Genomic DNA, 6,404 nt, shown 5'->3' on the forward strand with positions numbered 1-6,404 from the left:
AGACAGGTGTCAGGAAGGAATGTGGCTTCATGCGGAAGTGGTGCCCTCTACCCTGTCAAACCTCCAGCTCTCGCGCTGTCAGCCCGCGCCCTGCTTCTCGGCCCCGTCAGCCTCCCCTTCCCGCAGAGAGTAAACACCCCCCCCACCAGATCCATCATCGAAGAAAACAAACTTTTAAAAGAGATAGTGACCCTCGAATCTCACGTAGAGATTCTCATTCTGACACAGCCACCACCTGTTATTTTTAGAAAGCCGCCAACATCTAAATCACTAGCAAAGTAAGATTTACATTACAGATTATACTTTTCCCCTATTCAACCACTTTTGGAGGAAAGTGCCAATTTTCAAAACAAATAAGTGAACGGAGAATCGTCCAGCACATCCCACCGGTGGACGAGCCCCTTGTCGATCAGAAGAGAACCCGTGTCTCCCCCTCCCCGGGAGGTTGTCTGCTGTCACATCTCGCACCTGTTCAGCCAGCCCCGCTCTGCTCGTCCATATCTGGAAACAGATTTCACGTCAGCATTCATAAAACTGCATTATTGCAAAGTTCAGCTGGAAGAGCCGAACATCCAAAAAGTCTGTTGTGGCCCCAAATTTAGGATTCTGCAAGACGGGTGACTGGGTGTCATTGCACCTCCTGTAGCCTCTGCTGGAAAAAAAAATATATAAAATACCACATATGTGGAAGGGGGAGGCACGTTGGCCTGAAGCATGGTTCTTCAGGGATTTCTTTTTTTGTTTTTCACTCTAACATCAGAAATGCAGGTCGTGACTTCAAGAGGATAATTTCAAAAGGAAACAAGGGGACCTCAAAACCAGTGGCCGTGAGCGGACTTTCTTGCGGTGACGTATGCAGTGTGTGTGGGCAAAGAGACCTCTGCTGACGGCCCACACGGTGAATGTCGGTATTTGGGGGCCGTGGGGGCCGCGGATTTTCAACCGTGGGCACTTCTTCCTTTCAGCAAATGGACTGATGTGTTCAGGGCAACTTGTAGGTAATTATTTATTTTTCGAACATGCTCATGATTGTATTCATTTGAAGACTGAACTTCCAAATCCATTTGAAATTAATCCATTTGCATTACACACGCACACACACGGGCCCACGCACACATCTTCCTCGCAGACCTCACCCGGGGAGATGCTCCGTCAGACCCTCCTAGCTCCCTTTCCAATTGTTTTGCGCTCCATTTGCACACTCCCGTCTATCCCCTTACAAGTGAGTGATGGGTACGGAAAAGGAGATCTTACTTAAATGCAAAAGCCACGCGAGGAGCAGCGATTGTGCCCCAGGGGTTACACGAGGATAAGGCCTGACAGAGGGGGGCAAGCCCGAGCGCCGGGGAGGGGGGAGGGAGGACGCTGGCAGGCCACCCCGAGATGCCCGCCGCAGGCCCTTGTCGGAGGTGCGCCGATGTCACGAGTCAGGGATGGTACTGAGCGAGGGGTGCCCACAGTTCCAGGCGCGCAGTGAGCTCGCGCAGGGGAGGTTTCTTTCTCGTGTCCATCACGTGTCCCTCACGGACAACACGGGGCCTCTGTTCACCCTCCTAACTGAGGGGTGCAGGCTGGTGGAGGTTTCAGCTCGGCACCCACATCAGACACCCGCCCTTGGGGATGTTCTGGGGAGTGACACGTGTTCCTCGGTTCATACTTCACTGAGCCAGAGGCCACACGGCCACTCCCAGCCTCACAGGGGTGAGGTAGAGCCACCCACCCTATTCCCAGCAGTAGAGGCTGGAAATGTGTGAGCAGAGGTGAAAGGCCACCACGGGCAGGAATACGCCCAGCCCCACAGCCAAGGCGGGAAGACCAACCTGCTGAGGACAACTCACTCCTTCTGCCAAATGGCTTGATGATCCAACTTCCTACGTATCTGGTCTGGCCATTGACCAGACCTGCCATGGAGCATATGGAAACTCTGCTAGGGGCTTCCTCAGAATGACCATTCTTTTAGATCTAAGTAAATCCCTTTTCTTTTGCCTGTGTTTGTCTCTATTTGAACGTGTTTGAGTAAGGATGTGATGCTTGGAGCTGTGGCAGCCACATTGAGGCCATGAGACAACACCAGTGGGTGATGGAGGAGGGCAGTAACAGAGCCCGGCATTGATGACGCCAGGAGCCATCACCCCAAACTCTGAACTGCGCGCCTCTGGGCTTCCTCTGTGGGACAACAGTACTTTGTTGTTTGTAACTGAATGTACCCGAACTGATGCACTCACACTTCTACAAGTAGCCAGGTAGAAAGTAGACTCCCATCGACATAGCGACGGAGATCCAGTATTCAGGGAGGGGGTCATGAGGGAGACCTGAGTCCACAGGAGTCGGAGGCGACTGGACAGTGAAGTCACTGGCAAACAGGCAGGGGTCTGGTGCGAGGAGCATCCGGGAGCAGGGGACGGCACCTGTCATCACACCTTTCACTTCGTGATGACGTGACTCAGCCCCCGTCTCCCAGGTCCTGGCTGGTGCACAGGCAGCTGACTGAGGGGGGTTTGGCTGCCCCCCTGTGGGAGAAGGTTCTCCCGTCTCCTGCTGGGGAAGTGGCCGGGTGAAAATGCAGAGAGGGGTCTTCGGGCCCCGCGTGGATGGAGCCTTCCCGACAACAGGACCACAGGAGCAGGGAGGTGGGAGGAGGTTGCCAGCCCGTCTCCGGGTCCCGCTGTGTGCGTGGCTTGTGGGAGGTCACAGGACACGGCCCGTCTGGTCCTGGTCACGTGCTCTGAGCTCAGCCCGCACGTGCATCTCAGCGTAGACCGCTGTCGCCCTGCGCGCTGCCTCTCACTTTCGTGTAGCACAGCCTGAGGCCCTGAGGCACCTGACAGGGCGGGAGGCTGGGAGTGACCGCATCGTGCTCCCGAGCTTCCCGTGCGAGCTGCCTGAGATGCTCACAGCGTAATTAACTGCGGAAAAGTTCAGAAGGGGTCCACACCCGGGCGTCTGGGGGCTCAGGGTGAGCGCCCCACTCTTGGCTTTGGCTCAGACCAGGATCTCACGGTGCCTGGCATCGAGCCTCGTGTCAGGCTCTGCGTTGAGGGTGCGGGGCCTGCTTGGGATTCTCTCTCTCTACCCCCCTCCTTCGGCCCCTCCCCCGCTCTCACTCGCTCTCAAAATAAATGAATAAACAAAAAAACAGAGAGACAAGGTCCATATCCGGCCACAGCAACTGAAGTGACTATTTTATTTTATTTTATTTTATTTTATTTTATTTTATTTGTTGCCAAGTTGGCTAACATACAGTGTATCCAGTGTGCTCTTGGTTTTGGGGGTAGATTCCCATGATTCATCGCTTCCATACAACACCCAGTGCTCGTCCCAACAGGTGCCCTCCTCTATGCCCATCCCCCACTTTCCCCTCTCCCCTCTCCCCCATCAACCCTCAGTTTGTTCTCCGTATTTAAGGTTTCCCTCCTTCCGTCTCTGTTTGTAACTATTTTTCCCCTTCCCTTCCCCCATGGTCTTCTGTTAAGTTTCTCAAGATCCTCATATGAGTGAAAACATGATATCTGTCTTTCTCTGCCTGACTTATTTCACTCACCACTCTACCTTCCAGTTCCATCCACGTCGCTGCAAATGGCCAGATTTTGTTCTTTTTCGTCACTGAGTAGTATTCCATTGTGTATACAGACCACAGCTTCTTTATCCATTCATCCAACTGAAGTGGCTTCAAAGGCCCACCCCTTTCTTGTGTCCCTGATGAGAGGACGTTAAAGCCCGAGCGGTTCACCTTCTGTACTTTGGCGGCCTGTGACTCAGGTGGGCACGGCACCGGTTCTCAGATCGTGGCCTCTTGCTTCGGTGGTTGGAGCGTTGATGTCTAGGATGACACACAGAGATAAAAACAAGTTGCTGCTGAGTTTGGAAAGGAGGGAATTCGGCTCAGCTCCATAAAACCATGGCAGGTATGTGAGGAGTGAAAACAAAACATTCCCTGCAGAACCTCAGTGAGGCTGGAATATTTGGAAAACCAGGAGGAAGTGCTGCTGTGTGGGGTGGGCAGTGACATGACAGGACGGGACGGAGGGAACAGGTGCCCAGGCTCGTGGTGCTCAGGGTGACCCGGAGCCTGTCCCGTGGTTCTTGCCTGGAGCTGGGGCCATCGCTGCCTTTCTTTCATTGTTTTGTAATTTATTTTTGAGAGAGAGAGAGAGAGAGAGAGAGTGAGTAGGGGGAGGGGCAGAGAGAGAGGGAGACACAGAATCAGAAACAGGCTCCAGCCTCCGAGCCGTCAGCACAGAGCCCGACGCGGGGCTCGAACTCGCAAACCGTGAGATGGTGACCCGAGCCGAAGTCGGACGCTCAACCAACTGAGCCACTCGGGTGCCCCCCGTGGCCACATTTCTAAGGCCTGTCTTAGACTGTGTTCGCGTCATCATGAAGAAGCCCAGGCACTGCGTGTAGCTCCATCTGCCCCTCCCCAAGGTGACCCCAGGCTGCGGTCTCCACAGGTCCCCACGGGGCCGAGCCTCACGTCCTTGTGGACCCACTCACCGTGAGTTTGCACCGGACTTCCTCCGTCGAGACCTAGAGGAACCAGGGGTGAGGCCCTGTCGCGGGCTGAATGGCGGCCACCGAAAATCTGTTCACCGTTTCTTCGCCAGAAGCTGTGAACGTGGCCTCCTCTGGAGGGAAGGTATTTGCGGGTGTCACTGATTTAAGGGTCTTGATGTGAAGAGATCATTCTGGGTTATCGGGATGGCCTCTGAACCCAGCGACAAGTGCGCTTATAAACAAAAAACACAGCAAGGGAGCCACAGACACGGAGGAGAAGGCCGGGCGACGGTGGGGGCCGTGGTTCGGAAGTCCAGGATACCCGGGGGCTTCCACAAGCTGGGAGAGGCACGAAGGGCTTCCCCCAGAGCCTCTGGAGGCAGCATGTCCCTGCCACCCGTTGATGTCCACCTCCAGAGCTGTGAGACAGCAGCTCTGAAGCTGCCCTGGGAGGGGTGTTCTGTGACGGCAAGCCCTAGCCCCCCAGGGAGCCCCTTCCGAGGTGTCACGGCCCCTGCCGCTGAGGACCGAGCGCGAAGGAGCCGGTTCCTTCAGCTCTGGACTCCTCACCCTCCCGGGCTTCTGGTGGAGGCAGAGTGGCGCCCAAGCCCTGGCTGTCCCCACGGGGCTGCCCGGGACACCCGGGAAGGCCAGGGGCCTTGCTGACACTCACAGAACTCGTCGTGTCTCTGAGACCCTCTCTTGGGTGACCCTGGGTAAGCGCTGAATGAGAGGCACCAGACAGGCCGGGTCTTATCTCAGGGCACTCAGACGGCCTCCATGGCAGCACACGGGCTGTTCCAGCCTCACGTTCCAGCCTGTGAGGCTCCTGAACCCTGGACTCCTGGCCCAGCCCCACGTCTGGCTCGTGGTTGCCACTCAAGGGATGTTTGTGCAGCAGTAGCCTTTTAGTCTTTCAGGCTGTTGTGTAACCCTGCTTAAGGAAAAAGCTGCGTGCCTTGATGTCTTGCATGTAAAACTGGGGCCAGAAATCCGGCAGTAAGTCAACGAGGTCTTAAGTTTTCAACACACATGAAGGTAACGTAAAAAAATCTCTCTTCGCATTATTTTCCGTGTTCTGTGAAGTCCCTGGTTATTTTGTCTACTGCCCAGCTGAGCACAAGGTTTCCACTTGGGTTTCCAGCATGGTGAGGACACGCCATCTAACTTCCAGAATTCGCGGTTGAGGGTCGCTGCCCCCTGACGAGGGCCGTGCTGTCCTCTTCTCCCGAACGCCGGTTCGCAGCCAATGGGAGAAGTCCAAGGGGAAGCCGCGTCGTCTTCTGGCTTTGCTGTTTATTAATAATGAGCAAAGAACAAAGACAATGAAAATCTTAGTAACTACTGAATGTGAGGGAAAAATTCCAGAACGTTCCATGAATCCCCAAATAAAAGTTCAGGAGAGCAATGTGCCGACCGCAAAGAAGCTGGGATTAAAGTCATAAATATCTCACCCTCTTCAGGGTTTGGTGTGAAGGTTTATGTCCCGTGATGCACCTGAATTACCCAGTGGTTTAACTTCCGAGGCCGTGGGGGGCTCAGAGGACCCCGGGACCTCCATGGGGTCAGCCTTGTCAGAGGGAGAGACCGGGCAGGACGATGGTGAGTGTCTGGGCCCAGCTGTGCCCACCAGCTGGCTCGGTGCAGAGCTCCTGCAGGCCGTCAGGTCTCCCCCTAAGTCACCAGCCCATCTGCTCCATCGCGAGCCCTCCCTGGTCTCCCTAAGGTAGGGGACACGGTCACATGGAGGCATCATGTCATCAAGCAAGCCCACGAACAGCGCTGTGCTCCGTAACTACGTTTTCTGAAGTCGACTCTGTGGCTACGACATCATTTTGCCCCCGAACTGACCTTTCAAAGGTGTGGCCCTGGGCTCCGAAGGCCGTTCATTCTTTCCCGTACCCCCCCCC

The sequence above is a fragment of the Puma concolor genome, chromosome A1 (assembly GCF_028749965.1).
Source record: "Puma concolor isolate L17-30 chromosome A1, mPumCon1.1.hap2, whole genome shotgun sequence".
NCBI lineage: Eukaryota > Metazoa > Chordata > Mammalia > Carnivora > Felidae > Puma > Puma concolor.